The following is an 11,853-nucleotide window of genomic DNA, read 5'->3' as shown; positions in this document are numbered from 1 at the left end:
ACTAAGTACATTTACATTACTCCACATACAGTGTTTATGTAACTTGTGTTATGGTTCATGTCATTATATCTTGAGTCTGGGTTATTTTCATGTTCTCTGTGGCTGATGCCGACTGTGGACCACGTGTATGTATGTTTGATTTTAACCACTAGAGGGGATTGTTGTTTTCTTTGTATATACTGATTACAGATGAGCACCAGCTGCATTCATTACATCAGTCTGGTTAGTAGATGGTGAGGAGCACATGGTAAAACTATCAACTGCAAGCCAGTCGTGAAATGTAAGTTTCTCCCTTCGTCTGTGAAATAAATGTGACCGTCACCAAAAAGGAAAGTTTTTGTGGTATTTGATTTCTTTGGAAACACCTCGTCTGGCCTGGCAAACTTTGTTCAGTACCAGAAAAACAGCAGCAGCTCTGTGACTGTAATTCTCCAATCACACAGCAACGACAGTGGTCAGCACTGTCACCTCACAGCAAGAAGGTTTTCTGGTTCGAAGCTCGGCTGGGACCTTTGTCGTGGAGTGTGTGGGTTGTCTGTTCTTCAGCTTCCTCCCACAGTCCAATAATCGGTTCATTGGTGACCATGTGAGTGTGAATGGTTGTTTGTCTTATGCCCTGCGATGATGAACTGGCCCAGTCACACATGACCCTGGTTGACAGCAATGGATGGATGTTGTCCCCCCACAGATTTTGTGACCACTGTGGTTGGTGGACTTAGACCTTATCGGGGGGATGGGTGGGTCCAGAAGACGCCCCTACGACAAGATTAGACTGAGAGGGAGTCCCAGTCAACCAGTGGACAAATGAAACCTTACTGGAAACCAAACCTCCCTTGGACTGTATAAAGCTTGAGATGCTGTATGGGAGGTAACTATTATTGGGATGTGAGCTATGAGCTTAGGTCTGCCGTTTCTGGAAAATTCTGTTAATATCAAAACGAGGAGAAGAAATGAAAATATACTTTTGTAGTGTCCAGTGATGAAGTAGTGTGAGTGAGGTCTTTGTGATTGCGTGTGTCGGTCCGGTGACGTGATGGTTGTCTTCCCGCTTGATGGTGTCTGCACATGATTGCCCAAAAGTTAACAACCAAAAGTTCCCATACTAACAATGTCTATTATTTATCTATTTATATACATGGGACATGGACACTATTGTGTGGTTAGCTGGTATTCTAAGGCCGTCTGGACTTTGGGTCAATTGGAGAGGGATGCCGGAAGGTCACTATCCTGGTATTAGGTTAGATCTGAATCTAACCTCCTTTGCTATCACATGCCTTGAAAATTACCACCTCCGTCCCTCTCTTAAATAAAGAGTATACTGTTGCCTATTTTTTGACTGCATGTATGGGAAAGAATTACCTCCATAGTAAATAGGGTTTGCCCTGCAAGTTCGGGAGAGTCTCATCATTCGCCAGGGGCTCTCCAAGTAATGTTTTTACTTGCTACGATACTGAACTATTGTAATAAATTTAAGACACTGTCGACTGAGTTTCTCTTCAAACATCTTCAACTGCAATCGTCACTGAATATACGACATGAGTAAAGGTAAAGCTGTAAAATAGACCATTCAAAAGATTCTGAGCTGCTACTAAGACACACATACTGTAGCTCCGAGCCGCTGATAGTTTAGATAGAGGAGAGTTTTGTCGGTTTGAGGAACGTTTGCTCGACCTTTGAACAAACACAGAAACAAAATTCAATAAATATTTTTTTTTAATGTGATAAGTTTTTACCAAAATAAAATAAAAAACCACAAAGAAAATCTTGATTGAAAAAGTACAATGTACATAAAAACTTATTCTTTCATCAGCAGTGTTTTTCGTGAATTCACTGTTTGTGTTTCAGAAGCTTCATAGTGTTTGTTTCTGCTCTGAAGCTCTCACCTTGCAAGCCAGAAAACTTTCGTTCGACAAGGTCAAGCAACAATGTTTCCAAAAGAGCGTCAGATCAGGATGTAGTTGGATTACATTCAAAACAATTATCATTACAGGAGCTGTCTGGATACTTTAAAGGTGTAACAACAACAACAACAACAACAGCCAAAACCACGTAATTATGTTTTCAAAGACACACAGGCATGTAATCAAATCAGTAAAAACTTCACTTTGACCCGGAGTCAGAATTCATTAGAATTAACCAACAGGTTAGAGACACGTGACAACTGAAGCTTTGTTGTTTTCCACTTCTCTGTGCTTTTTTTTTTTTGGACGTACCACAATAACTGAGAGATTCAGTTATTGGGAGTCACTTTATTGTCATGCTGTTCTTATTTTAATCACTTCTGTTATTTTGTCTGAGTGTGGGAAGTAGGAGAACAGCAGTCAAAATCTCAATCCCATGCAAAACAAAACAAAAAAGCATACTGTTGCAGAAACACTGAAGGGCTCAGGGTTTTAGTGCAAAAGTGTGCTTTGTCTCATTAGTCGGTCCTGATAAGACGTTTGCCGTCAGCGTTGAACTGAAGGCTCGCTCTCTCTGGTTTTCCAGTGTAGGAGAAACAACGTCAGTTCCTGAGACATGTTAACAGCATCGAATGTCGTTCAGTCCCAAGTAAAAGGTATATTTATGGATTCAGCACCATGTCCTGTTTGACATATACATTCAAGTCTTGCTGCATTTTTCGTTTCCCCTGTTCAGATCCTCCAGTTGCTGGATGATGTTAAAGAAGACAGAATTTAGTCAGTTTAAAACTTCCAATAACCCTTCTATTCTCACTATAAACAGCCACTACAATAAACAGTTAATATCACAGCAAACATAAACAATTTGTTTTTGGTCAGATTTTGTCAGTTTGTTTTTTTTCCAAGATAGTTAATTTCAACTTTCAGCCGAGGAGAAAGATTCATTGATCCATAATTTATTAATTAAATGGATTACAGCAGGCTTGGTAAAATGATATTGGAGGAAATGTATACTAGACTTCACTCTAACAGTGTTCTTGTATCATGCAGCAGTGCTGTTATTATTTTTTTGATCTATTATTATTTATATAATGCAAATTATGAAGTGCACTTACTTGAAGAGGGTTTTATAATACCGAAGTTCTGTTTTTACATATGGATTTTCTCTTTATAAGAAGTACCACGGAGATTATTGCCAGAATCACACCAACTACAATGCCTGCAATTAAAGCTGGATTTCCTGAAATGATAAAAGATTGAGTTCATTAATCTTGCTACAAAACAAACTTCTGTGTGAGATATTTCCTGCAGCATCAAGGTGTAATGTACACATCTACAATGCGGGTGTGTAAACATGGCCAAGCATTGACTCAGATAACCCATGAATAACAATTCTTCTTATAGACAAAGAGTTTTTTGACTTACCTGAACTGTTCTCTATCCTCAGAATGGAGTTTTGTAATACGAGTCTCCTCATCATTAACTTTTGTTCACAGGTTGACCATCCCGTCATGACTGAAGATAGGTATTGTAGGGTGAGGTCGCCTGACTCTAACACACCTTCACCAGCTTCTCCCACGTCCTCTGAGGCTGTGAGGGGTATCTCCTACAGTCTGGTTCAGGATGATCTGTCTTTGGTTGAATGTCCAGACGAGCCTTGTCCGGAGGGTCAGTGGCCTTGGCAGGGTATTGTTGTTTCAGTGTTTGAAACATTGATAGAAGCTGAAACGATAAAACACAAAAAACACTATTGCTTTTACCCACTGGGTGTTTTGCCAAGGCACAACATCCTCAACCTCAAGAAACAGTGCGCTTTGTATTGTTTACAATTGTTTACATTGTAATTAAAAAAAGAAGAGAGAATACACTATAAGTGTTTTTTCTGTAAAAAAAGAGAAATCATTTGACATTAATGGCATATACTTAAAACAATAGTTTGGTTGTTTATGCACATATGTCTAATTTCTACAGAGATTTATACACAATAAAAATCAAAACAAAACGACTGTTATTTCTGTAAATTAGCTTACAGAGTTTGAATGTAAATGTATAACTTCGTGTGAAACCCAATAAGATTCACCTTTAAAAGTACATTAATTGTTATAAAAAGCCATACACTTAATTACAGATGATTATTATTGTTATGTGTCTGTATCAATTGTTATGTATACAGCTTAATATTTCATTATTAGCAGAGATAATTTTACAGTTTTCTATAACATAAAAAAAACAGAAGTTATTTTTCGGTTATTTTTTTACAAAAGCGTGAGCCACCGTCACGGTGACTGCAGGTCGTCCAAACACTTACTTGGTTTATACCACTGCTCCGTCCTCGCTCTTCTGCTTGCTGATGGTGCAGGTGTAGTCCAGAGCGACGCTGTCTGAAACCAGAGAACTTTTGATGTTGTAGATCTGCTGCAGCGGTCCCGAGTTCTTTCCTTGTTGGTCACGTTAGACGGAGGATTGGTGGACCAGGCCAGTTTAGGGTTTAGGGTATATCCCCTCTGAGCTGCAGGTGAGTGATTTTTCTTCTTCTGAATGTTGACTTCACGGACAGGAGCTGCAAAAACAAAGAAAAGAATATCATTTACTGGAAGATGTTTTTGGAAGTGGTGAGGTGGAAGACTCTGAAAACTTGAAGATGAAAGTTTTTGATTCTTAAATAATGTGTCATACTGAAAATTGTAAACTATGAGTACAGATTTGAGAAAGAAAGCATTATATTATAATGAATGAAGGTGCTCAAGTCAGACTTTACACTGCAGACTTGCTCTCGGAGAAGCATTATGAAGTTTTATTAGGTGCATGAATGTTCTATACAAGTAATTCAAGAAACTACTGGATGTCTGTAGGTGGCCAGCTAGGCAATGCTCGGCTTATCCATAAAGCCTTTGGGTTGTTGTGTCCTGATGCAATCAACAAAGTTTTTACTGTATCTACAAGATGACCTGTTCTCACAGCCTTGAATAAATGCAGGCTTCTCTTCCCAGGAGTGGAACTATTACAGCCAAAGACTCTGTGAGTTCACCGCAGTTCCAGTGCAACGAACTGGAATAAATCTGCACTTCAGCATGTTGTTCCTCGATGACTAGTTGTGTCAGAGCAATCCTCAAAGCAACATTGTGTAAGAATGAAAATACTCCCGACGCTATCTGTTGCTGCTTTGTCGTGCTGCTGGAACTATTTCTCTGTTTTTTGGTGGTGGAGACGTTGTTATGGAGGTTTCCACCTGATCGCTCTTCCAGCTGCTGTGGATCAGCTCCTGTGATTTTACTGAGTGTCTGATGAACAGTAACAGAAATTGCTGTAGGCGTGCTTAGCCTCACTTTGTTAGCTGGGCTGACTGTGAGCTCGGAGCCTATAATTTGTTGCGGGGTGTTGGCGGTTGTGCCACGGTGTTTTTTGTTTTTCAGGCATTGGTGCAGGGCGAAAGCTATGTTGAGTGAGCCGGCCGTGCCAGAACTGGAGCTAGACAAGCGGCAATGTAATCAGCGTCACAGCCTCTGATGGAGGCAAAAAGGCCCAAGAGGACGCTGCTGGCCGAATCGTGCGATGAATAAAAGTTGACTGTTGGACTAGTAAGTAATACTAGCTGGCTAAGAGAGAGAGAGAGCATTGTGAATTTGAAATGAATTTCACACCTTCCCATCTATGTTGAAATAAATGACCCCTGGTTGCCATGGATAGGTGCTGGTGTAAACACTGTATTCCCCTTGTTCCTGAACCGTCTGTCCTTCTCAGCAAGGAGTGAATGCGTTCCCTCGTGGAGACATGAATCTTGAACAGTGATGTTCTGCACTATGTAGCGGGGCGCCCTGATTGTGGCGAGTTGATGTTGGTTGTGGTAGTAGGAATGGACAGGATTTTACGTGGATCCTCATCAGTGGAATTCCGCAGCATCACCAGGCTTAAAACTGGCAGCGTTAAGATAGCAGCTGTTCCATGATATGGGCAGAGTTTAGGCATCTGTAAAACATCAGGTGAGGGAACACGACAGAATAAGGTTCACTCAGGGAAAAGTGAGCCTCATTTAGATGTCGATTATCAACTTTTATGACCATATAAACCCAAACTCCGAGTCTCGGAAGACATGAGATTGAACAACAGAACTGATCCAGAGGGTGGATGATTTGAACCCAAGGACCAAGGAGTCCTGGTTCTGCTGTGTAAACTGTTGTCATCTGCATAACAAAATAGCAATGGATAATATTACATAGTGAGTTTACAGTACCCAGTTTCCCCTCCACACACACCAATTGGCAAGACGGGGTTTTGTTTTGGTCCCAGGGTCGGGCAACTGTAGCCAGGCAGACTAAGGATCTGGGTTTGGGTCCACCCCAGGGCCCGTACTGTATGGGTGGAAAAGTTAGGACAAATTCCAAGGGCCACGACATGACAAGGGCCCCAAAAAATAGAGTGGTGACAAACTGCACAGGGTGGCCCATGTAGATTTTTTTTATCATGGGGCCCAAAAATTCCTGGCGGACGCCCCTTGGGTCCAGCCCCTCCAGATAAGCATGACTCTGGTGTGGGTTCAATCACAGCGTAGGTAAAAGAATGTTGGTGTGTTTACCAGGGGGAAGTGGGGAAAGCTCACCACATCCACTCCTAGAATAGATATGTTCCATGTTCACCCAAATCCATGAAGAAAGTCCAAAAGTTGGGCAGAGCCCATTGTAAACCTATGATGGTGATGTTGACCTTGGATCTATTTTAACCTTGTGAGACATAAATTTAAAAATGCTGTAATCATTCAGTATGAAAAAGACTGAACAACTGGTTGACACCATAACTCATAAGAAAGCTGTACTGTGGGATAAATCAATTGGAGAGGTAGGGGGGTTTTTTCATAAGTACTCCATATAATCAGTCCTAATGTGCACCAATGAGTTGCCTCTGCTGGCACATTAGAATAGAATGCATGGTTTAAGACACGTCTGCATTGGATTCACTTCACAGACTGGAAACGAAAGAAGTCATTGTGCATGTCAAGGGTGTGAAGTGTTGTGTTTGGATCTAGTCAAACAAGTTTAAAGCAGATTCTCAGCTTAACAACCAAAGCTTTATAATCTCCGTCTCGGCACAGATTCATGTTCACTTCTTCTTGGTAAAACAAATGTTTTTATTTTATCTGAATAAAAAGGTTGATAGTAACACGGTCACACTGGACTTGCCACTTTGGCCGAGTAAGGCATGAACTCTGCTATCAGTAATTGTTGTTTACGTCGTTTTCATCAACAGATAGGGGGGTGTTCATTTTTGGTTTAGTGTTTTTTTGTTGGTTGCAACTCACAGCTTCTTTTCCATAAACGTTGTTTTTTTTCAGAGGATTACGTATAGTACGAAAGGAAAACTGAACCGTAGTGAGGTGACAAGTATCATGAACTCTGAATGAGAGAAAATTATTTTTTTGTGTGATTGTTTTAAATACATACAGATTCATTACGTATGATCTGTCTTGATTAATGATCTTTCCTGGAAGCTGGAAGCTTTCCCTGGAACAGTGCCTCATACCCAAGTTTTAACACGGCTGTGATTTAAATTTAGATTTCTTATGAGAAGCAGACGGGCTGTGAACGCTCACTTACCTCCTCGGTTAACAGTCGTCAGAAGGTCGAAGGACCACCGCAACCAAGGACACTGTTGTCAATTGTGCCACCTCCATGTACAATGCCCAATTCATAGGTGCGGGATGTAATGAGTGCACCAGGAACCAGGTGTGATATATATATATAAATAATAGTACTATTGTAGTATGTAACTTTGCATCTATGTGCAGACACCTCACTCACTTCATTACTACTAAAGTACTTTCATTTCTATCCTAGTTTGATATTATAGAAATCTTTCCAGACGCAGACCGGTTTATCTCACACCCTGTTATCAGCCTTTACAGTAAGAGGTGTTGGTTTCCAGTAAAGGTTTCATTTTCACTGGTTGACATGGAGCTCCCTCTCAGTCTAATCTTGTCATTAGGGGAGCGTCTTCTGGACCCACCCATCCCCCCGATAAGGTCTGAAGTCCACCAACCACAGTGTCACAAAATCTTGTGGGGGACACATCCATCCATTATCTGTAACCAGGGTCATGGTGGACTGGAGCCAGTTCATCGCAGGGCATGAAGACAAACAACCATTCACACTCACATGGTCACCAATGAACCGATTATTGGACTGTGGGAGGAAGCTGAAGAACATGCAAACTCCACACAGAAAGGTCCCAGCCGAGCTTCCAACCAGAAACCTTCTTGCTGTGAGGTGACAGTGCTGACCACTGTCGTTGCTGATTGTGATTGGAGAATTACAGTCACAGAGCTGCTGCTGTTTTCTGGGTAACTAAAACAAAAGTGTGACAGGCGCAGACGGAGGTGTTTCCAAAGAAATCAAATATCCACAATAAACTTTCCTTTTTGGTGACGGTCACATTTATTTCACAGACGAAGGGAGAAACTTACATTTTCACGACTTGGCTTGCAGTTGATAGTTTTACCATGTGCTCCTCACCATCTACTAACCAGACTGATGTAATGAATGCAGCTGGTGCTCATCTGTAATCAGTATATACAAAGAAAACAACAATCCCCTCTAGTGGTTAAAATCAAACATTACATACACGTGGCTCCTACAGTCGGCGTCATCAGCCACAGAGAACACTGAAATATAACCCAGACTTCAAGATATATATGACGCTGAATCACAACACAAGTTACATACACACTGTGATGTGGAGTAATGTAAATGTACTTAGTTACTCTCCACGTCTAAACTAACTGAAGGTGATGAATGAAGAAGAGTCAGGAGATGGTTCAGTTTGGATGAGTAGTAGTAGTAGTAGTGGTGAGTACATTTACTCAAGAATGTCATTCTACTTTACACATTTACTGCGCTACACTGGAAGTATTGGACTTTTTACTGCAGTACAATTACCTGACAGTTGTTAGCCGATATTTCACATGCACTCTGCTCGTCTGCATTACAGGGAAATATTTACAGCTGGACTTCGACTTTTCACTAAAGCTGATTAGATTACAACATTCAACCAACAGATGAAAAATGCAGTATGTAGTCTTTGACAAATATCAGATGTCCATGAACTCATATTTACATTTAGTTATTAAGCTGATGCTTTTATCCAAAGCTCAAAAAGACAAACCATAATCGATTAATCTGTCGACTATTTGCTACACACCGTCTCCAATTGTGTCTGAACAGGACTGGAAGTCCTGCTGGTCTTTATACTGGAGTGCTGCATCACTGACTGACAGCTGATGAAGGGAGTCTCTGGAAACACTGATTCATGACTTCTGTTGTCTGTCTGCTTTCTCTCATCAGGTGGAGGTCATATTGAGAGCGGATCAGCTGAGTGCCTGATGATCCAGAGAGGTTGAAGCAGCAGCATCAGCTCTGACTGGGCCATGTTACTGGGAGTGGAGTGGAGAGGAGAGCTTCATCCAGCAGAGACTGACGGAGGAATCACAACAATGGAGATGTTTTCCCTTTTTGAGCTTGATAAAAGCATCGCTTAATAACTAAATGTAAAATATAAATAGGACATCTTGATATTTGTCAAAGACTACATACTGCATTTTTCAGCTTTGGTTGAAGTGTGTAATCTAATCAGCTTTAGTGAAAAGTCGAAGTCCAGCTGTCAGGTAAATATTTCCCTGTATGTAATGCAGACGAGCAGAGTGCATGTGAAATATTCGGGTAATGGGTAATTGTACTGCAGTAAAAAAGTCCATACTTCCAGTGTAGCGCAGTAAATGTGTAAAGTAGAATTACTTCTTGAGTAAATGTACTCCCACTACTACTATACTCATCCAAACGAACCATCTCCTGACTCTTCTTCATGTCATCACCTTTCAGTTAGTTTGACGTGGAGAGTAAACTAAGTACATTTACATTAACTCCACATCACAGTGTGTATGTAACTTGTGTTATGGTTCAGCATCATATTATCTTGAGCTGGGTTATATTTCAGTGTTCTCTGTGGCTGATGATGCCGCCTGTAGGAGCCACGTGTATGTAATGTTTGATTTTAAACCACTGAGGGGATTGTTGTTTTTTCTTTGTAATACTGATTACAGATGAGCACAGCTGCATTCAATTACACAGTCTGGTTAGTAGATGGTGAGGAGGCACATGGTTAAAACTATCAACTGCAGCCAAAGTCGGTGAACACATGTGAGGATTTCCCTCCACTTGAATGTCTCTGAACTAAATGTGACCCCTGTCGATGAACTGGCTCCAGAACGACGCTCCCCTAATGACAAGATTAGATGCGACTGAGAGGGCTGAGCTCCATGTCAACCATGATGAAAAATGAAAACCTTTACTGGAAACCAACACCTTCTTACTGTAAAGGCTGATAACAGGGTGTGAGCTAAAACCGGTCTGCGTTGCGAAAGATTTCTATTATATCAAACTAGGAGAGAAATGAAAAGTACTTTAGTAGTAATGAGTGAGTGAGGTGTCTGCACATAGATGCAAAGTTACTACTACAATAGTACTATTATATATATATATATATTTACTATATATACACATGAGACACTTAATTGTGTGGTTAGCTGGTTATTCTAAGGCCTTCTGGACTTTGGGGTCATTGGATGGGATGCCGGAAGGTCATATCCTGTATTAGGTTAGATCTAATCTAACATTCTTTGCTATCACATGCCTTGTGAAATAATTCCTCCTCCCTCTCTTATAAGGTATACTGTTGCCTATTTTGACTGCATGTATGAAAGATTACCTCCATAGTAAATAAGGGTTTTGCCCTGCCTAGTTCGGGAGAGTCTCATCATTCGGCCAGGGCTCTCCAAGTAATTTTTACTTGCTACGATACTGAACTTATTGTAATAAAGTTTAAGAACACTGTCGACTGAGTTTTCTTCAAACATCTTCAACTGCATCCACTGAATATACGAACTGAGTAAAGGTAAGCTGTAAAATAGACCATCAAAATATTCTGAGCTGTACCAAGACCACCATACTGTAGCTCCGAGCCAGCTGATAGATTAGATAGAGAGTTTGTTCTGTTGAGGACGTTTGCTGACCTTTTGAACAACACAGAAACAAAATTCAATAAATATTTTTTTTATGTGATAACGTTTACCAAAATAAAATAAAAAACTACAAAGAAAAATCTTGATTTGAAAAGTACAAATACATAAAAACTCATTCTTCATCAGGCATGTTTCGTTGTGAATTCACTGTTTGGTTTCAGAAGCTTCAGTATTTGCTCTGAGCCACTTCCCAACCGTAGCAGGTCAATGCAACAATGTTTCAAAAGAGCGTCAGTATCAGGATGTAGTTGGATTACATTCAAACCATTATCTTACATGGAGCTGTCTGATACTTTAGTCCGTGTAACAAACACACAACAACAACTCAGACCCACTTTCTCCTCCCCCCAGACCCACACGTACACTCCTTCCCCTCCAGTCCTTAGATTAACCAACAGGTTGAGACACGTGACAACTGAAGCTTTGTGTTTTCCCCTTCCTCTGTCTTTTTTTTTTTTGGACGTACCACACAAACCTGACATTACTGTATTGTGAAGTCATTTACTGTCTGCTGTTATCTTATTTTAATCACGTTCTGTTATTTTTGTCTGAGTGGGAAGTAGGAAGAGAACAGCAGGTCAAAATCTCAATCCAATGCAAAAAACAAAAAAAACATTACTGTTGCAGAAGAAACACTGAAGGGTCAAGGGTTTTAGGCAAAGTGTGTGCTTTGTTCCCTTCATTTAGTCGGTCTCCTGATAAGACTTGCACGCTCAGGCTTTGAACTGAAGGCTTCCTCTCTCTGTTTTCACAGGTGTAGGAGAACCAACAGTCAGTTCCTGAGACATGTTAACAGGGCATCATGTGCGTTCAGTCCCAAGTTAGAGAGATATATTGGATTCATCAGCACCATGTCCTGGTGACATATACATTCATGTCTTATATTCA

At 40.7% G+C, this 11,853-nt stretch overlaps 1 protein-coding gene and 1 long non-coding RNA gene across 2 annotated transcripts in view; both read right to left on the bottom strand.

Moving 5' to 3' along the window:
• The window catches only part of LOC109137029 (ribonuclease inhibitor-like), a gene marked incomplete at its 5' end in the record, with an annotated part of 22,850 nt that overhangs the window by 3,701 nt on the left and 7,296 nt on the right, over window positions 1–11,853 (bottom strand). The window lies entirely within an intron of this gene.
• Window positions 2,498–3,388, bottom strand: LOC113744494 (uncharacterized). Its single transcript, XR_003461591.1, has 3 exons — window positions 3,327–3,388; window positions 3,017–3,141; window positions 2,498–2,649 (listed from the first exon to the last, which is right to left on the bottom strand). It is a non-coding gene; the product is annotated as an uncharacterized LOC113744494 (long non-coding RNA).

This window comes from Larimichthys crocea, chromosome XXIII (assembly GCF_000972845.2).
Source record: "Larimichthys crocea isolate SSNF chromosome XXIII, L_crocea_2.0, whole genome shotgun sequence".
Taxonomy (NCBI): domain Eukaryota; kingdom Metazoa; phylum Chordata; class Actinopteri; family Sciaenidae; genus Larimichthys; species Larimichthys crocea.
This window is presented reverse-complemented; position numbering and strand designations above follow the sequence as displayed.